Below are 20945 nucleotides of genomic sequence, written 5' to 3'. Positions count from 1 at the left end.
TCTGGGGTCCCTTCCAACCCTGATATTCTATGTTTCTATGTTATGCAGAGGGATCTTTGGCATATTTTTGCTAGCTTAATAACTATCTCCGAAACTTTATTTACTCAAACTTCAAAACTGGTATCACCTGATTTTTGCATAGCCCTGCGAAAAAACAATGGACACGTGGGGCTTTCTACAGGGTGTCATGATGCTAAAGTTGAGGAATTCAATTGCTGTACTCGTGTGGGGGGGGTTGCTTCTTTACAGCTGACTCAGAGCTTCCAGCCTCGGGCTGCCCCTGCCTCACTGCCAGGCACACTGGGCTGTTAGCTACACCCACTGTCCTTGCCTGGGTCCCTGCTGAACCTGCAGGTGACTCTGCAGGTGGAGAAGGTGCTGTGTAGCAATGTAGAGCAGGTGCAGAAAGGAGCCGGGGTCACTATTCAAATTCTGAATTGCACAATTTTCAAAAGTTGGGAGTGTCCAAAACCAATTCTAATGGGAAGGCGAATGCAGAGCAGTTACACTGGAGGGGCCCAGACCTCCAATGGGGGTGGCGTGGAAATTAATAAAGGGAAGATCATTACTGAAATTAGTCGTCACTGACAAAATTTGTCTCTGTTCTTATCTCATGTTATGGTGTTATTTAGAGGAATCGGTACATATTTTTACTATGTTAATTAAACCCATAAGTTTATGTAATCAAGCCAAAAACTTTGTGTCACTTATTTTTTCTCTGTCCTAGCAGGAATGAATTGAATTTTGTGACGTTCTGGAAAGTGCAGAGAGATTAACTGTGGGGAATTCAGTGTCTGTGTTTGTGAGCTGATGTTTTCCTCTCACAGTTCAGTGCCTGCCTGGAAATCCTAAGAGGGATCTAAGGGCTCGTGTATAGTGGTCACTTAACTGGCAGAGCTATGTCTCTCAAGGTGTGAAAAATCCACACCCCCAAACCAATATAGTTAAGCTGACCTAAGCCCTGGTTAGATAGAGCTAAATAGAAGGAAGAATTGTCCTGTCAATGTAACTATTACAGCGATGGGAAAACCCCTCCACTCGCTGTAGCAACTGTCTACTCCAAAGTGCTATCGCAGTGTCACAGCAGCGTATTAAGTGTAGACAACCTCAGAGTGAGACCAGATCTTGCTCCAGTTCGCATGCTGCGGCACTAAGATTGCAATAATCATAACACTTTTGTCCTTCCGTAGTTGGCAGGATTTGAACCTGCGCGGGGCGACCCCAATGGATTTCAAGTCCATCGCCTTAACCACTCGGCCACAACTACATGATGTATGGCTATTTCACTACACTATGATTCAGTTCTCACAGAATTGTCACTTCAAATTGCTCAGATCCACTTCCCCTGCAGACATTGCTGTAGATCATTGTTCATTCCCCACACTGACAATTCAGACAGTCCCTTTCCTAGTCAAATCTCCAGCACGTCATTCCAATAGCAGGGGTCAGGATTTCTCTGGGGCATGGACATTTTTCAGGGGGTTGGTGCATGAACTCAGCCTTGCATTCCATCCTTGATGTTTCATGGACTAACAAGAGCAGCATAAAGAAAGAGCCAAGCCAATATCTCCCTGTCAGGGATGCAGGTGGCCACATCCCCTCTGTCTGACCATTGCCATTGCAGGAGAGAAGGGTTCACTGGAGTTGAATGCCCTGTCTCAGACAGGACACATAGGGAAGTTTTGCTGTTCATGGATCTGTGCAAAGGAAATTGTGTCTCTGTCTTTTCCCCAGTGACTCCTACATCCCACCCCCAACATCTTCTGGTTGAACGAGGATGGGTCATTCAGAAAGTCATTGTGTTTGGATGTAAAGGTGTGAAATGATGGTAAAATTGACCGTTCTTCCTAGTTTAAATTCTGTAACTTCTACATTGGACAATAATACTCAGCTCTTCACTGGCTACGAATGAAAACCAGGTCTGCCGTATGAGAGACAATAATTCTACCGGAAACCACAAATGTTCAAACTATAAAAAAGTGACCTCTCCATTGTAGGCCACACTCACTGCTGGGGACCGACACCGAGATAGGGCTGACACTCAGAGGAGCTCTGCGCTTCTGGTCTCCATGGAATTATTTGGACATTAAACCTATCGGGATGAAGAGGTTCGAGTTACCTGTGCCCTGTTCCTTTAAGGCATTGGAGCAATGCTGGGGAGATTGAAGGGCACGGAGCTGGGGAGCAGTGTGCGCTCCAAGGAAAGTTGTTGTGCTCTGGTGACACAGAGTAGGTGTGGGGGTTTTTTAAGCCGTGGGGTTTGTATACAGATAAAGTTTACTAACCCACAGGTTCAAAGCTGTTCCTGCTCTGGACTACACAGGGCAGTCTTTGCTGAGAGTGTAGCTCATTAGGTGAATATTTGCCTGGAGGGCAATGGGTTCCTAGTTCAAATCCAAATGACTCTCTTTAAAAACTTTTTCAAGTGAAAATCGATTTCCAGACCCATCTCCAGTGTGTTCAGGAGTCCGCTGAATGGGGATGCTTGAAATGAATGAAAACACTCAGCAGTTCCCCTTGCGAATGTAGAAAACCCAGCAGAGCTGTCCAGCAGCTGAAATCCGCTCCAGTCCTCTCGTCTCCAAGAGGGACACTCTGTATTTGGGGCATGTGTGACACCTCTAGGACGATGACAGGTGAAAAATGCTGGATTCAATGATAGCTGAGACCACAGGAGGGGAAGGTGAATGGCAGAACCGCACAGGGTCATAACACTCAGACCCGGGGCTTCACTGTCACTACCCCTGTGTTTGCCCTCATTTATATCCTAAGAAACACACCCTTCCCTCTCTCCCACACACTGTCACACCCAACCTTTTCCCCTGGAGCCCACCCCAACCCTACCCTACCCTTCTCCCACACACACATGGCATGGGACACAGCCTCTCCGTGACTCACCCAGGTCGGGAGTTTCCTCTGCATCACCCCAACAGGGGAGCAGAGAGCCTGAAGGGCCACAGGAGACAGCTGGAGATCGGCCGGAATAGAAAATTCTTCCCTTCACTTCTTCAGAGTCTCATTAACCTCACCCAGGAGAAGTTCCAGCACCGGGTGGCTCAAAGCACCAACCTTCCCCTCAGCAGCGGAAGGTGGGAACCAGCTCGATCACACGGAAGGAGGCTCCCCACCTCTGTTGCTGCCGTCCTGCAGCATTTAATATGGATTTGTTTTAGCTAATGCAACCCCCTCATCCATACATACATCCATGGAACAAGGAGACAAGCCCCTAACTAGGGGTTCCACTGGTGCAATGGGTTAGCACATAGTAGTTATAGAGCAGTCCTGTCTGGAATAGTGCTGAGGTTGTGAATTCAAACCTCACCTGGAGCACTGGTTTTCTTTAAGCAAATGGCTTCTGCCAATCATTTTGCCCTGTGGAAAATACAATCCCAGCTCAAAAGACACAGAGGTCCCTCCCTTTACCGAGTGCAGGGTAGATTTCACACATCTACAAGGCTCTGCTCTTCATCAGCCTCCTGAGTTGGGAGGGGTCAAGCCGAGCCCAGAGCTCTGCCCATCCTGTGATTCTTCATCTCCTGACTCCTGCTCAATCTTTGATCCCCAAACCACCTTTGTGCACAGCCTCCTGGCTGTTGGGGCTCTAGAGCTTGCCACTCTGGCTACTGATGCCTGTGGTTTGACCTGAAGTTTGGGCTTCTCACTGCTTCACCTGATGCCCACAAGTTTGGCCCTTGTGCTTGCTGTCAAACTTTTCCTCTTGCCCACATGGTGCATGAGAAAAGGAGTGCCAGGGCCAGGCTTCATAGTCAAGGCCAGGCAGGAGGGAGGAAGAGACCCAGGATGGAGCCCAGAACACCTCTCCTCCTCTGGGCAGCTAGAGCAGAGGTGGCTGGAGTTGACAGCTCCAAGGGAAGGTTTACAAGCCACAGAGCAACTGAGGGTAGGGCAAGAGGAGGGGAAGACCATGTCTATGTGTGCCAGCAGACGGGCATAAAGACACCTGGCCAGCCTGTTCCCTGCCATGCCAAACACCCACTGAAGGCCACCAGGCAACCAGCATGCGGGGCGGCTGCTGATGCTCAGTGGCCAACATCAGAAGATGATAGGAAAGCAGGGCCAGCCCCGCCAGTGGGGCCTTTGACCGTTCCCACTCCAGGTGCTCACTGTTGCAGCGGGGCAGGAGATTTTACCCCAAGAGGCTTTTCCCCAGCTGGTGAGAAGCAGAGAAACACCCAGCTCCCAAGGCGCAATTTAGCCCCCTCAAACACAGGGACAACCGCACATTTGGAGGAGGGAAACTGCTCTACACACTAGCCCGGGCATCTGCCCATTTACTTTGGCAAGTCAGGAATGGCAAAGGCTAGTGTCATAAATATACATAAAAGGGAAGGGTAACCACCTTTCTGAATACAGTGCTGGAAAATCCCTCCTGGCCAGAGGCAACATCCTGTTACCTGTCAAGGGTTAAGAAGCTCAGATAACCTGGCTGGCACCTGACTCAAAGGACCAATAAGGGGACAAGATACTTTCAAATCTTGTGTGTGTGGGGAGGGGGAGGCTTTTGTTTTGTGCTTTTTGTTTAGGTGTTGTTCTCTCTTGGGACTGAGAGAGGCCAGACACAAAGCCACCTTCTCCAACCCATCCTAATCCAAGTCTCCAATATTGCAACCAGCAAAGGTAAGCCAGGCAAGGCGGATTGGTTTATCTTTTGTTTTATGTGAATTTTCCCTGTGTTAAGAGGGAGGTTTACTTCTGTTTTCTGTAACTTTAAGGTTTTGCCCAGAGGGGGATCCTCTGTGTTTTGAATCTGAATACCCTGTAAAGTATTTTCCAACTTGATTTTACAGAGATGATTTTTACCTTCCTTTTTTTTCATAAAATCCTTCTTTTAAGAATCTGACTGGTTTTCCCATTGTTCCAAGATGCAGGGGTTTGGCTATTTCATGATTTTGTAACCAATTGGTGAGGATATTATTCTCAAGCCTCCCCAGGAAAGGGGGTGTGTAAGGCTTAGGGGGATAGTTTGGGGGAATATGTCTCCAAGTGGGCTATTTCCCTAGTCTTTGTTTAAAATGCTTGGTGGTGGCAGCATACTGTTCAAGGACAAGGCAAAGTTTGTACCTTGGGGAAGTTTTTAACCTAAGCTCATAAGAATAAGCTTAGGGGGTCTTTCATGTGGGTCCCCACGTCTGTACCCTAGAGTTCAGAGTGGGGTAGGAACCCTGAGAGCTAGACTGGATGCACCTGGAGCTCACTTCCTAGCCTTTATGATGCCCAACCCCCAACTCATTCCCAGGGTTCTAGCTGAAGCCAGAGCATTGCCCTGAGAGGCCAAGAATAGGTTTCAGTCCTGAAGAAAGCAGGACTTTCAGCACAAAGGGAAAACTGCACAAGCCCAACTGCAAAGGGACTTGAGCCCTCAATTGCCTGATCAGAAGTCAGACACCTTATCCATTAGGCCACATGAGAAAAGCCTTTCCAAGCACTTCTTTGGAAAAGGTGGATACTGTGTTTCTCTGGTCAGCTACTGAGGGGGGCAGAGACTCTCTGGGCACAAGAAGTCGAGTTCCCAGTGAGACGTGAGACTTAATTCTATGGAGCCAGGTGCAGGACTTTGGCAGGAAGGCTTAGGCATGGGGGATTGGGGTACAGCAGGCGGGCCAGCTGTCTAGGTGCAGAGATTTATTGACCCTGAGGTGCAGGAGGGAGGAAGAGGAGGAGGAATCGGCAGTGGGCATGGAGAAAAAGAGGATGGGGAGAGGATCTCAGCAAGCCTGGCCAGCTCAGTCCACAGAACATCAGGCTTTTAATGGGCGGGACCAGGGTTCAAGCCCCTGTCCAGGTAACTCAGCTCTTGCGTGCCAGGAGCCAAATCATTCCTGGTGGTGTCCAGAGCCATGTGTGGGAAAGGGAGGCTGAGACTTGTGCACCCTGCTCTGTGGCAGGGATCCTGGTAGCTCAGACTCAGGTGTTGGATCATATTAAAGAAGTTCTGTATTAAAATCACAAATGAGTTTGATTCCCCATAGTTTAAATTCCAGGGTATTGCTGATTAAGAGGTCTCTTGGTTTTTGGAACTGTTTCTCTCCCTCTCTGTGTGAAAGTTGCAAGCTGCTAATTGTGTGAGTACATTCTAAGACAGAGTCTATTCTCAAAGCAATTCTTTGTAACAACATATACTCACACAGAGAGAGAGACTCAAAGCAATACTCTGTAAGAACAGAAACAGCACCCAGAGACTCCCCGCCCTTTTGTTGTATTCATCTCGCTTTGTCAACAATTGTGATTAAAATAGAGATAGAGGATGTATGTGGATGGATGCTTGGTGTGGATAATAACTGAATGATCAGGGAGGTGCCAGTCTAAGAATCCAGCGTCCATCGGCTGAAGAAGGCGTCAAGTGGAAACAACCGGAGGACCCCTGGAGGGCAGACTGGAATCCACCCAACAGCCTCAAGGATGGGAGAACCAAAGAACAAGATAACATCTGGCAGCACAGAGCCGTCAGGAATGTACCATATGCTGATTGATTCAGCAACAGCATGATGAAGCAATTCCCATAGACTGGCATAGGAAGAAATTCCTATAAAAATGGACTCTACAAAGTGAGAACTTTGGGGTCTGATTCTACAAACGAACTTCCAGGAGCATCAGATGAGCATCTGACAAGCCCTGCTCCCTCCTCATGTTCAGGCCACCTGGCCAGTGGCTTGGCATGAGCAACTCTAAGGCTGGTAACTATAATAACAACCTTGCAGAACCTGTGTGTGTGTGTGTGTTTGTATGAATGAATGTGAGAATAAATATAAAATTGAATGGAATGTTATAACTATAACTAACTGCTTACTATGATTCTTTCTGTATTCACAATAAATGTGGCATTTTGCCTTTTCCCCTTTAATAAGATCCTGCTGGTTTTTATTTTACTGGTATAACACAGGGGAGGCTTCTGTACTCAGAGGTGCTGACTTTGAGAGTTCCTGGGGTTTGCTTGACCCCTGCTCCATCTCAGGCCCTGCTCCCCACCCCTGTCCAGTATTTTGCCATGCCGCCCTATTTCTTCCTCTCCCCCCTCCTCCCACACACCTGATCACTGGCAGGTGGGAGGAGCTGAAGGAGAAGAGGAGGAGGTTGTGGGTCAGGCCAGCTAGCAAGTGGGGGGTGCGGGCAGGAGCTGGCTGCCAGTGGGCGCTGAGCACCTAAAACAGTAGCCTGCTAATCTTTTGTCATCCTTGTGGGCTGGAGCTGTGGAAGTCCCCTAAAAGTGTGGGGGCCACAGGCACGCAAACTGTGGCCCCCCCATCCCCCTGAGCCCCCCCCATGCCCTCAAGATCCCAACCCTGCATTGCCCCATCTCCCCAAGACCCCAGCCCCCGCTTGCTCCTCTCCATCCTCTCCTGCAATCCCTTGTCCTTAGGGCCGGTAAAGAGTTGGAGGGCATAGTCTCCCCAACCTTTAACAGTTGGGAGCCAGGACCCACTCCCTCCCCCGCATTCCAGCACCTCTGCTTCTGGGACTATTTTATTCTTCAGCCATCTCTCTCAATTAACCATTTCCCTCCTTCAGCTCAGTGACAGTCCCACACTCTTTGCTTCCTACACAGAAAGATTCACACACAGACCTTGCAAGGAAAACCTCCCCAAGGAGTCAGAAGCACCTGAAGTGCTGGAAATTCGAGGAGAACTGACAGTGGGACCCAGAGAGGTTCCCCAGCAGATGAAGGGGATCCCCTGCTGCCCAGGATCACCAATTGTAGGGAAGAACCAATTGGGTTTGCTTTTGGGAAGCTGCCAGGAATCAGATATAAAATCATAGAATCATAGAATATCAGGGTTGGAAGGGACCTCAGGAGGTCATCTAGTCCAACCCCCTGCTCAAAGCAGGACCAGTCCCCAACTAAATCATCCCAGCCAGGGCTTTGTCAAGCCTGACCTTAAAAACTTTGAAAGAAGGAGATTTCACCACCTCCCTAAGTAACGCGTTCCAGTGTTTCACCACCCTCCTAGTGAAAAAGTTTTTCCTAATATCCAACCTAAACCTCCCCCACTGCCACTTGAGACCACTACTCCTTGTTCTGTCAACAGCTACCACTGAGAACAGTCTATATCTATCCTCTATGGAACCCCCTTTCAGGTAGTTGAAAGCAGCTATCAAATCCCCCCTCATTCTTCTCTTCCGCAGACTAAACAATCCCAGTTCCCTCAGCCTCTCCTCATAAGTCATGTGTTCCAGTCCCCTAATCAGTTTTGTTGCCCTCCGCTGGACTCCTTCCAATTTTTCCACATCCTTCTTGTAGTGTGGGGCCCAAAACTGGACACAGTACTCCAGATGAGGCCTCACCAATGTCGAATAGAGGGGAACGATCACGTCCCTCGATCTGCTCGCTATGCCCCTACTTATACATCCCAAAATGCCATTGGCCTTCTTGGCAACAAGGGCACACTGTTGACTCACATCCAGCTTCTCGTCCACTGTCAACCCTAGGTCCTTTTCTGCAGAACTGCTGCCTAGCCATTCGGTCCCCAGTCTGTAGCGGTGCATTGGGTTCTTCCGTCCTAAGTGCAGGACTCTGCACTTGTCCTTGTTGAACCTCATCAAATTTCTTTTGGCCCAATCCTCTAATTTGTCTAGGGCCCTCTGTATCCTATCCCTAACCTCCAGCATATCTACCTCTCCTCCCAGTTTAGTGTCATCTGCAAATTTGCTGAGGGTGCAATCCACACCATCCTCCAGATCATTTATGAAGATATTGAACAAAACCGGCCCCAGGACTGACCCTTGGGGTACTCCACTTGATACTGGCTGCCAAGCTAGACATGGAGCCATTGATCACTACCCGTTGAGCCCAACAATCTAGTCAACTTTCTATCCACCTTATAGTCCATTCATCCAGCCCATACTTCTTTCACTTGCTGGCAAGTATACTGTGGGAGACCGTGTCAAAAGCTTTGCTAAAGTCAAGGAACAACACGTCCACTGCTTTCCCCTCATCCACAGAGCCAGTTATCTCATCATAGAAGGTAATTAGATTAGTCAGGCATGACTTGCCCTTGGTGAATCCATGCTGACTGTTCCTGATCACTTTCCTCTCCTCTAAGTGCTTCAGAATTGATTCCTTGAGGAGCTGCTCCATGATTTTTCCAGGGACTTAGGTGAGGCTGACTGGCCTGTAGTTCCCAGGATCCTCCTTCTTCCCTTTTTTAGAGATGGGCACTACATTCGCCATTTTCTAGTTGTCTGGGACCTCCCCCTGTTCACCATGAGTTTTCAAAGATAATGGCCAATGGCTCTGCAATCACATCCACCAACTCCTTTAGCACTCTTGGAGGCAGCGCATCCGGCCCCATGGACTTGTGCTCGTCCGGCTTTTCTAAATAGTCCCAAACCACTTCTTTCTCCACAGCGGGCTGGTCACCTCCTCCCCATGCTCTGCTGCCCAGTGCAGTAGTCTGGGAACTGACCTTGTTTGTGAAGACAGTGGCAAAAAAAGCATTGAGTACATTAGCTTTTTCCACATCCTCTGTCACTAGGTTGCCTCCCTCATTCAGTAAGGGGCCCACACTTTCCTTGACTTTCTTCTTGTTGCTAACATGCCTGAAGAAACCCTTCTTGTTACTCTTAACATCTCTTGCTAGCTGCAACTCCAGGTGTGATTTGGCCTTCCTGATTTCACGAGCAATATTTTTATACTCTTCCTTGGTCATTTGTCCAATCTTCCACTTCTTGTAAGCTTCTTTTTTGTGTTCAAGATCAGTAAGAATTTCACTGTGAAGCCAAGCTGGTCGCCTGCCATATTTACTATTCTTTCTACACATTGGGATGGTTTGTCCCTGTAACCTCAATAAGGATTCTTTAAAATACAGCCAACTCTCCTTGACTCCTTTCTCCCTCACGTTATTCTCCCAGTGGATCCTGCCCATCAGTTCCCGGAGGGAGTCAAAGTCTGCTTTTCTGAAGTCCAGGGTCCGTATTCTGCTGCTCTCCTTTCTTCCCTGTGTCAGGATCCTGAACTCTACCATCTCATGGTCACTGCCTCCCGGATTCCCATCCTCTTTAGCTTCCCCTACTAATTCCTCCTGGTTTGTGAGCAGCAGGTCAAGAAGAGCTCTGCCCCTAGTTGGTTCCTCCAGCACTTGCATCAGGAAATTGTCCCCTACCCTTTCCAAAAACTTCCTGGATTGTCTGTGCACTGCTGCATTGCTCTCCCAGCAGATATCAGGGTGATTGAAGTCTCCATGAGAACCAGGGCCTGCGATTCAGTAACTTCCATGAGTTGCCGGAAGAAAGCCTCATCCACTTCATCCCCCTGGTCCGGTGGTCTATAGCAGACTCCCACCATGACATCATCCTTGTTGCTCACACTTCTAAATCATTAGAAAATCATTATTCAGTCTGAGATACGGTTACAGCACCCAGAACCCACTGTCACAACTCTTGAAATCGCTTGAACCTTATATTTTACCAGCCACAGAACTAAAGGGATTTGAAATAAACCCCTGTTCACAGTCAATGAGGAGTGAGGGATCTTGGGGCTTTTTATTTCTTAGCCTCTGACACCATTGTGTGGCCATTTCAGTTTACTTTTTGGGGTGGAGGGATAGCTCAGTGGTTTGATCATTGGCCTGCTAAACCCAGGGTTGTGAGTTCAATCCTTGAGGGGGCCATTTAGGGATCTGGGCCAAAAATTGGGGATTGGTCCTGCTTTGCACAGGAGGTTAGACTAGATGACCTCCTGAGGTCCCTTCCAACCCTGATATTCTTATAACAGTGTTCACCACCCGTCAATTGCGTTTGACTGGTTGATCCTGGAGCCTCGGCCAGTCGATCCCGATCTCTGGGCTGCTAAAAGTCCAGCAGCACAGTGGGGCTCAGAGGCTGCGTGTCTGCCCTGGCCCTGGGCCCCTTCCAGACCCGGCTGGCTGCTAGCACATCTCTGGTCCCTGCAGGGAAAGTGGGGGTGAGGCAGCTCCACGCACTGCCCCCACCCCCAGAACTGTCCCCGCAGCTCCCATTGGCTTGGAACTGGCCAATGGCAGCTGTAGGGGTGGCGCTTGCAGGTGTGGTCAGCGCACGGAGACCCGCTGCCCCCCTCCCTCCCCCTCTCGCACAGATGTGCCAGCAGCCAGCTCCTGACTGGGAGTCACCTGTGGTAAGCACCTCCCAGCTGGAGCCTGCACCCCAAACCACAGCCTGGGGCTCCCTCCCAACACTGTGCCCAGCACGGAACCCCTCCTGCATCCAAATTCCCCCCCAGATCCTACACCCCACAGCTCCTCCTACACCCCAACACCCTGCCCAGTCTGGAGCCCCCTCCTGCACCAAGCTCCCTCCCAGGGCCTGCACCCCTCACTGCCTCCCGCACCCCAACACTCTGCCCCACACACGCAGGCTGCTAGGCAGCAACTTTGGTAACAGCACATCAGTCTCTAGGTGTCTCTGTGGCGCAAGGGGTCAGCGCATTCGGCTGTTAACCGAAAGGCTGGTGGTTTGAGCCCACCCAGGAACGGTGGTAACCCTGTGCTACTTCTTTGCTCCTCAAGACCTGCTGGGAGCCTCAAAGTTTCCCTTTTGCCACCTGAAAACTGCCCCTCTTGGCCTCAGCGGTTTCAGCTGGTGGCCCTCAGAGTGTGCTGGATGTGACTCAGAAACCCATCTCCCAACAGCCACGCCAGGGGCTTGGGCTCAATCCTCATGGCAGAGTGCAAAACCTTGAACCTGGCATGTTTCGCTCCCTTCCCGCCTCCACTCAAGCGGCAAGGGAGAAACGGACAAGACGTGCCGGCTCCAAGACGCCCCCCTCCCACTTCCCTGTTGGCTGCGCAAAGCCCTTGGCCCGCCTCATGCCTCGTCAGGGAAGCACGGCCATGCTGCCCCAGCCTGAGTCCCGGCCGCAGCCTGGCCCGCCCCGGCTGACGGAGCGCAGAGCCCCACAAGTCAATGGCAGGTCGAGTCGGGAGCCTCGGCTTTTTCCCCTGACAGCCACACAGAGCTGTGTAGTGTCCCGAGAGCCTCCCTCCTGTTCTACGCAGCAGCCACCTGCTGGTGCCGGTGGGAGAAGGGGACGAGGAAGCACGGCTGTCTCAGGCTGGGACAGTAGCCCTCACCACATGCAGGCCTCTTGCCTTCAGCCCAGGCAGCCAGAGGTGCCAGGGAGCTCCCTGGCAGGCCCAGCCTCAGCCACCTCTGGCCTAGGCTCTTGGCGCTCTGCTGGTCGCTGCCTCGCGTGAAGGCCCAGAGCAAAAAGAAACAAGTGCATCCCTAGCAGAGGATGGTTTCGATCCACCGACCTCTGGGTTATGGGCCCAGCACGCTGCCGCTGCGCCACTCTGCTGTGCCTTCAACCATGGCCCCCAGCATCTGGATTTAGGGGGAAATTAACCTTTTGTGGGCCCTGGTGCCAAACATATTTGTGGGCCCCATGTCGTCATTGTGGGCTCCGAGCATGGGTCTGGTGTGGCAGGGCAATTGGTGCCCTAGTGTCCCCGGTCCTGAATCTCAGAGACATTTTTCATTTTGATCACACACCTCTACATGACTAGCTGCATTACCATACACAGCTCCCTCAGCCCCCAGTTCTTCTCATTGCGCTCTACCCATGTGGGTTTACCAGTGTCCACAGTGAGCAGAACTTTCAGAGTGATCAGGGAAGCTCCCCACAGATTTATCTCCTTCCTCATTCAGACCTTCTATAGCCACGTCTCCAGTGCCACCCCATGTCACCAGTCACTGTGTGTGGTCCCACTCTCAGCTCAAAGATCCAAAGCCAGCAGATACCTGGTCAGTTCTGACAAATCCCCTCCCCAGCGCCCATCCTCTCATTTGAGCAAGCCCCTTGCAAACAGCATTTCCCCAAAGTGAAGACTTAGCCCTTGGGAATCTGAAGACACCAGCCTTTCTCCCTCTGCTCCCATCTACAGGCTAGTCTACTGCCTGGTCCCCACCACCTCTCCCCATGCTTGTTTCCTTTCTACTTTGGAGATGCTCCCCAACCAGCTGGGACTATTCTCCCACTGCAAGCCTCACCTGCTTCCTCTTTCCCTGCTCCCCTTGACATTCCTTTCCTATGGGTGACCTCTGTTCCTTGAGGTTAATTCCACTTTCTTTATCCGCTCCTAGCTTAATGGCCCCAGTAGTCAAAGAGCCACCTGCAGCTTCTCTGACTATAGCCATGGGGCCAATTGTCAGAGGCCAGCCTGAGATAGCTGCAGCTACTAGTCAAGGGAGGGGTGGCAATTCCAAGGCTGAGCATGCTTGAACCTAGCAACGGCAGCACTAGGGCCTCTAAATCCTCAGCACTGGCCCTAGGCAGCTTCAGACTCTAAAGTTAAGTGCTTCCCTCCTCTAGGCCATGGCTTTAAGTAGCTGAGATGCCCATCACCTGCAGCAGAGGCCACCAATTCCCACGCACCCCTCAGCTAGCACGTAGTTGTGCAGAAAGTGCAGCCTGGATGATGTTGGAGGCTGGGGTACCAGGAGGTTCCCATCCCTGAGCAGCAGCTCTGCAACAAGCTCACATGGCCCCCCTCTGCAGTGGGCCCAGGACCCTGGGAAGACAGTGGAGTTACCCTGTGTATAACCAGTTCTGTCCAAAGCTTGTTGAAGTGAGTGGGAGTCTTTCCATTATCCTTAATGGGCTGTGTATAGAATCAAAGGACCCACCCCATTCTCGACTCTGGGAGCAAAGCGCATTCTGTGCTGCACTGGTTTACTATGGTAACAGGAAGGTCTCACATTCCCCAGTGAATAAGCAACACCTCCTACAACACCTAACTTTTTCTGAGAGGCCTCCTGCCCAATTACAAAATGTAAACCTGCTTCGCTTACCAGGGCTGAAAATATCTGGTAGTGTGGTCACAAAAGCAAGCTCCCTGGCTCTCTAGGCAGGGAGCTGGCCAAGGAACTACAGCTCCCAGGGCCCCGTGGGCTCTCCGCTCCCAGGCTGGATCCCTGCTGCTCCGAGGCTCCACTTCGGCAGCTGCGAGAGGGGAGGAAGCGAGTGTTATGGGCCTCATCTGAGCTTGGGCCTGGCACGGTGGAGCCATTGGTGCCACGGTGAATCCGGTCCTGTCCAGACTAGCCCCTTCTGAATTCAGGAGGAATTTTGGATGTGCACAGAACACAGACGGGACTGGTCCCTGCACGGTTACAGAACTGCGGTAAAGTGGAACAATTTTCAGCTTGTGTGATTGGAGGATATCTGGATCCATATCGTAAGACTGTCCTACATAAATGAGGAAAAGGGAGGTGCTTTTGTTAGTCTTTTGTTCCACTCTTTGTTTCTGTGGGGAATTTGCCAGGGCAATATTACTGTCTTCCCTTTCAACAATCAACACTAAAAGAAATGACAATGGCTGTTGAAAATAGCAATTCCAGTCCGAGTTAGCACGGGGGAGATGCCAGCATTTGTTGCTCAATTTTATCCTACTTTTTCCACAGCACGTTTCAGTAGATCAGCATATTTGATTGGGGAGAAATGAAGTAACAAGCAGCCCAAATTGAGCTTGAGCACTCCTGAGTTTTGAGAGTGTTCAAATGTGGAAGGCAGGTGCTCGATTCCCTTTCTGAATATTGGATAAATCAAGAAAGGAAAAGCCAATTTCTGCTTCCCTGGCTCAGAATGGAAATCCTCCTACGGGCCTGGTACTGTATCTACAGCTGCCCAGGTCCTCGAGTAGAGCCTCCCCTCCCCTACTTTTCATTTTAACTTCTTGTGGGATCCACAGACCTCCCTTGCTAGGCTTCAGACAGAGAGGGGCACTGTCCATTCAGTCCACCCAGTTCCTCCTTTGGGGGCTGCCAGGCGAGGTCACACCAGCATCCCTCGTCCAGCCTGGGGAAATCTTTGAGGGTGACATCCGGACCAAAGCCTTCTACTCCTTGGGCACACTTGTTCCCCATTCACAGCGCCACCCCCTTCGAGCAGCCAGCTCCCCATTCACAGCAAGCTGCAGCGCATGGGGTCTCAGCTTCCCCACTCCCCCCACTCCCTTTCCTGTGGATAGTGGCCAAGGGAATGCTGGGAAGTGTAGTTCCTTCCCTGCTCCAGGGCTGGCTCTCTCGGCAGGGAGCTGGCCAAGGAACTACAGCTCCCAGGGCCCCGTGGGCTCTCGGCTCCCAGGCTGGATCCCTGCTGCTCCGAGGCTCCACTTCGGCAGCGCTGCGAGAGGGGAGGAAGCGAGTGTTATGGGCCCGTCTGAGCTTGGGCCTGGCACGGTGGAGCCATTGGTGCCACGGTGAATCCGGTCCTGTCCGGACTAGCGCCTTGCAAGCTCTAGCGTGGGCAGGAGATCTGCAGGCTGCACAGCCTTGGTAACAGCAGCCAGGTCTCTAGGTGTCTCTGTGGCGCAATGGGTCAGCGCGTTCGGCTGTTAACCGAGAGGATGGTGGTTCGAGCCCACCCAGGGACGCTGGTAACCTCCTGCTATTTCCTTGCTCCTCAAGATGTGCTGGGAGCCTCAAAGGCCCCTTTTTGCCACCTCAAACCCGACTCTCTTGGCCTCAGGGGGTTCAACTGGTGGCCCGCAGAGTGCGCTGGATGCGAGTCAGAAACCCATCTCCCAGCAGCCATGCCGGGGGCTCGGGCTTAATCCTCAAGGCCAAGTGCAAAACCTTCAGCTGGGCACATTTCCTTTCCCTTCCCTTCCCTTCCTGCCCCCACCCCCACGCTGCAAGAGACTGACACACACAGAATCTCTCCTTTACCTGTCTGCAAACCCTTGGCACGCGTTTCCCAAGCTGGGCAACCTGCTCCCAGCTGAAGGTGACCACACACCCTGCCAGGGGCAGGCTCTGCTCAGCCTGGCTCCGCACCGCCTGCACTAGACAGGTGGGTCCCAGCCCCAAAACTTACTCACATTTCACCCCAATGGCCCCAAACTGCCGCTTTTAATATGCAAATAAGGAACAGCCACACTCAGGCCTCTCCCCAGCTCTCCAGGGCAGCCTGCAGGCAGAGAACAAGGTGAGATTTAAATTAGCCAGGACGAAAAGGAGGACTTGTGGCACCTTAGAGACTAACCAATTTATTTGAGCATAAGCTTTCGTGAGCTACAGCTCACTTCATCAGATGCATTTAGTGGAAAATACAGATTTATATACATAGAGAACATGAAACAATGGGTGCTACCATACACTCAGTAAGCAGAGTGATCACTGTGAGCTCACAGGTGAGCTATTACCAGCAGGAGAGCGGGGGGGGGGGGGCAGTCGGGGAGAGGGGAAACCCTTTGTAGTGATAATCAAGATGGGCTATTTCCAGCAATTGACAAAAACGTCTGCAGGAGGGAGGGGATAAACATGGGGAAATAGTTTTACTTTGTGTAATGACCCATCCACTCCCAGCCTCTATTCAAGCCTAAGTTAATTATATCCAGTTTGCAAATTAATTCCAATTCAGCAGTCTCTCATTGGAGTCTGTTTCTGAAGTTTTTTGTTGAAGAATTGCAACTTTCACGTCTGTAATCGAGTGACCAAAGAGATTGAAGTGTTCTCCACCTGGTTATTGAATGTTATAATTCTTGACGTCTGATTTGTGTCCATTTATTCTTTTACGTAGAGACTGTCCAGTTTGACAAATGTACATGGCAGAGGGGCATTGCTGGCACATGATGGCATATATCACATTGGTAGATGTGCAGGTGAACGAGCCTCTGATAGTGTGGCTGATGTGATTAGGCCCTATGATGGTGTCCCCTGAATAGATATGTGGACACAGTTGGCAATGGGCTTTGTTGCAAGGATAGGTTCCTGGGTTAGTGGTTCTGTTGTGTGGTGTGTGGTTGCTAGTGAGTATTTGCTTCAGGTTGGGGGGCTGTCTGTAAGCAAGAACTGGCCTGTCTCCCAAGATCTGTGAGAGTGATGGGTCGTCCTTCAGGATAGGTTGTTGATCCTTGACGATGCGTTGGAGAGGTTTTAGGTTTCCAGTATAGGGTGGTGTTTATGTGACCATTGCTTATTAGCAAAAAGAAAAGGAGTACTTGTGGCACCTTAGAGACTAACCAATTTATTTGAGCATGAGCTTTCGTGAGCTACAGCTCACTTCATCGGATGCATGCCGTGGAAACTGCAGCAGACTTTATATACACACAGAGATCATGAAACAATACCTCCTCCCACCCCACTCTCCTGCTGGTAATAGCTGATCTAAAGTGATCATCAAGTTGGGCCATTTCCAGCACAAATCCAGGTTTTCTCACCCTCCACCCTCCCCACACAAACTCACTCTCCTGCTGGTAATAGCCCATCCAAAGTGACAACTCTCTACACAATGTGCATGATAATCAAGGTGGGCCATTTCCTGCACAAATCCAGGTTCTCTCACCCCCTCAGGAGAGTGAGTTTGTGTGTGGGGGAGTGGAGGGTGAGAAAACCTGGATTTGTGCTGGAAATGGCCCAACTTGATGATCACTTTAGATAAGCTATTACCAGCAGGACAGTGGGGTGGGAGGAGGTATTGTTTCATGATCTCTGTGTATATAAAGTCTGCTGCAGTTTCCACGGTATGCATCCGATGAAGTGAGCTGTAGCTCACGAAAGCTCATGCTCAAATAAATGTGTTAGTCTCTAAGGTGCCACAAGTACTCCTTTTCTTTTTGTGAATACAGACTAACACGGCTGTTACTCTGAAACCATCGCTTATTAGTACCGTAGTGTCCAGGAAGTGGATCTCTTGTGTGGACTGGTCCAGGCTGAGGTTGATGGTGGGAAGGAAATTGTTGAAATCATGGTGGAATTCCTCAAGGGCTTCTTTTCCATGAGTCCATCTGATGAAGATGTCATCAATGTAGCGCAAGCAGAGTGGCGGCATTAGGGGATGAGAGCTGAGGAAGCGTTGTTCTAAGTCAGCCATAAACATGTTGGCATACTGTGGGGCCATGCGGGTACCCATAGCAGTGCCACTGTTTTGAAGGTATACATTGTCCCCAAATGTAAAATAGTTATGGGTGAGGACAAAGTCACAAAGTTCAGGAAACAGGTTTGCCAGGATGTCGCTCACTCAATTCCCTCTGCTCTCCAGCAGGTGGCACTGGAGAGCTCTGCGCTCGCTCACTTCCCTTTCTCGCGTCGGCTCAGACCCGGGTTCAAGGCACCAGCCAGGCGGGATTCCAGCCGTAGAGGGTCCCTTCTCCCCGGGTTCAGGGAGTGCGGAGCATGGGGCAGCTCTGTGGGGACGGACTTGCCCACTTGGGAAGTTAGCGAAAAACATTCCTTCTTGGCTGAGTAAAGGGCAGAGATCTGAACTTAGCCTGCCCGGAGTGCAGGGTCCCCCAAACCGACCCTTACTCGCTAGGCAGGCATCACCCTTTTGCTGGGGGAAAAGGCCACATGTCCCCACTCCCCAGCTGTGCGGGGGCAGAGAGCCAATGAGACCTTCTAGTAACAGGGAAAGAGAATCAAGCCTGTGTTTGGGAAAACCACATGATCACATTCAGGGCTGTCCCGAGCCATTTGAGTGCCCTACGCAGCCCACCCTCTGGTTTGCACAGACCAGCTCCCCCAGCACACTCACTGCTGTGCCATTGCGCACCTGTGTCCAGGCTGAAGAGCGAGAATTCCTGCCCATTTCCCACCTGGCTGGAGGAAGATGAGAGTGTGTTTTTGTTAATGCCATTGCTGTAGACTGTTCATTTCCAACTTTGACCATTCACACACTCCCTTTCCCATTCAAATCTCAGCCACTCAGGGATTCCAATAGCAGGGGTCATGTTTTCTCTGGGGCACTGAAATGTCTCAGGGCGCTGGTGCGTGAACTCAGCCTTGCGTTCCAGCCTTATTGTTTCACGGACTAACAGCAGCAGCAGGAAGAAAGAGCCGAGCGTTCCTGCTCCATACAGAGGAGTTTGATTTTGCTGCTTTCAATCCTTGGGCTCCGCTGGGAGAAGGAACAATTCAGGTGTCACTGAACTGAAGGTGGGAGATCATTTTTTGACCGGGAGAGGGACACCTTCTCTGAAAGGTGTTTGTCTGGCTGGCAGCCCTGGTTCCCAGGTCTCTCCTGAGGGAAGAAAGTTTCTATGAAAAATGCCAAAACTTTTAAGGGAGAGGAGGGAAAGGTGATGGCCACACGATGGGGCCAGCAAGAACCACAATGTGGTGCTTTCATGTGGGACGACTCTGAACATTGACTGATCTTCGCTCCCTGGGATTTGAAGAGATGTTTACTTTTGGACTTGGTGAACTGCAAGGCTGAAGCAATTATATCTGGGATCTCAAACTCCCAGCCTCCGGGTCATTTGCGGGCCGTGAGCCTCCCCAATGTGGCCCGCAGGGCTCCAGCAGTTTTGGAGCTGGGTTTCACCCTTGGCCCCACCTGCCGCCCCGAGACGTTCCCCCCGCCCCACTCCAAGGGTCCCAGCACTGCAGCGGAGCTGAGCGGCATCTTCCTGCTTGCTCCAGTGGCTACCGGCCCCTCCCTGTGGCCCCGGGGTGGGAGGGGGGGCCTGTGCCTCCACATGCTGCCCCCCCCTGAGTGCTCCTGCGGCCAATGGGACGCTGTGGGGGTGGTGCATCGGGGCAACAGGGGGCGGAGGCAACCCCCTGCCTTTGAGCCCGAGGTAAGCGCCGCACCTCTGACCCCCTCCCAGAGCCTGCTTCCCCACCCCACATACCCCCCTCCCACCCCCAACTCCCTCCAGAGCCTGCACCACATCCCCCCAGACCCCAAACTCCCTCCCAGAGTGTGCACCCCCTCCCCCTCCACACATACTCCTTCCCTCCGTCCCTCCCCCAAGGCACTACCAGAGCCCGCATCCCCTTCCTCTGCACCCCTCAGACCCCAAACCCCCTCCCATAGCCTACACATCCTCCCCACATACCCCCTCCCACCGCCAAACTCCCTCCCAGAGCTTGAAAACTCACCCCCTGCCCCAGTCCAGAGCCTGCACCCAGGATCCGAACTGCATCTGTCAAGGTTCCTTCCCCAATCTGAACTCTGGGGTACAGATGTGGGGACCTGCATGAAAACCTCCTAAGCTTACTTCTCCCGCTTAGGTTAAAACTTCCCCAAGGTACAAATTAATTTTACCCTCTGCCCTTGGAATTTCCACTGCCACCACCAAACTAACTGGGTTTACTGGGAAAACGTAGTTTGGACATGTCTTTCCCCCCAAAATCCTCCCAACCCTTGCACCGCACTTCCTGGGGAAGGTTTGGTAAAAATCCTCACCAATTTGCATAGGTGACTACACACCCAAACCCTTGGAACTTTGAACAATGGAAAAGCATTCAGTTTTCTTACAAGAAGACTTTTAATAGAAGTAAAGGAATCACCTCTGTAAAATCAGGATGGTAGATACCTTCCAGGGTAATTGGATTCAAAACATAGAGAAGCCCTCTAGGCAAAACCTTAAGTTACAAAAAAGACACACAGACAGGAATTCAGCACAGTTCTTTTCTCAGCCATTTAAAGAAATCATAATCTAACACATACCTAGCTAGATTACTTACTAAAAGTTCTAAGACTCCATTCCTGTTTTGTCCCTGGCAAAAGCAGCATACAGACAGACACAGACCCTTTGTTTCTCTCCCTCCTCCCAGCTTTTGAAAGTCTCTTGTCTCCTCATTGGTCATTTTGGTCAGGTGCCAGCGAGGTTACCTTTAGCTTCTTAACCCTTTACAGGTGAGAGGATTTTTCCTCTGGCCAGGAGGGATTTTAAAGGGGTTTACCCTTCCCTTTATATTTATGACACGCCCCCCAAATCTCAGCTAGTGTGAAACGCTGGCTGGGATTTCTTCCTGGAGCTCTAGGAAAAACAGAGTTAATAAGACACATGCACCTCTAAATATACTACCAAGTACATAAAGACTATCAATCTTTTCCACATCTCAAGGACGATTTTAACCAGTTGATTCTGGGAAACTTTCACAGGAGAGTGCATCAGCCACTTTGTTAGAAGCTCCTGAGATGTGTTGGATGCCAAAATCAAAATCTTGGAGAGCTGAACTCCACTGATAAGTTTTTTGTAATTTCTCGTGGCGGTATGAAG

At 51.0% G+C, this 20945-nt stretch overlaps 3 non-coding genes across 3 annotated transcripts; 2 read left to right on the top strand and 1 right to left on the bottom strand.

Moving 5' to 3' along the window:
• Positions 1–1185: 1185 nt before the first annotated feature.
• On the bottom strand, positions 1186–1267 carry TRNAS-UGA (transfer RNA serine (anticodon UGA)). Its single transcript has one exon. It is a non-coding gene; the product is annotated as a tRNA-Ser (tRNA).
• Positions 1268–11393: 10126 nt separating this feature from the next.
• Positions 11394–11467, top strand: TRNAN-GUU (transfer RNA asparagine (anticodon GUU)). Its single transcript has one exon. It is a non-coding gene; the product is annotated as a tRNA-Asn (tRNA).
• A 3827-nt stretch (positions 11468–15294) lies between these two features.
• TRNAN-GUU (transfer RNA asparagine (anticodon GUU)) lies at positions 15295–15368 on the top strand. Its single transcript has one exon. It is a non-coding gene; the product is annotated as a tRNA-Asn (tRNA).
• The last annotated feature ends 5577 nt before the right edge of the window (positions 15369–20945 follow it).

Source organism: Lepidochelys kempii, chromosome 22 (assembly GCF_965140265.1).
Source record: "Lepidochelys kempii isolate rLepKem1 chromosome 22, rLepKem1.hap2, whole genome shotgun sequence".
NCBI classification, from domain to species: domain Eukaryota; kingdom Metazoa; phylum Chordata; order Testudines; family Cheloniidae; genus Lepidochelys; species Lepidochelys kempii.
Note: the sequence above shows the minus strand (reverse complement) of the source record. Positions and strands in the feature narration are given on the sequence as shown.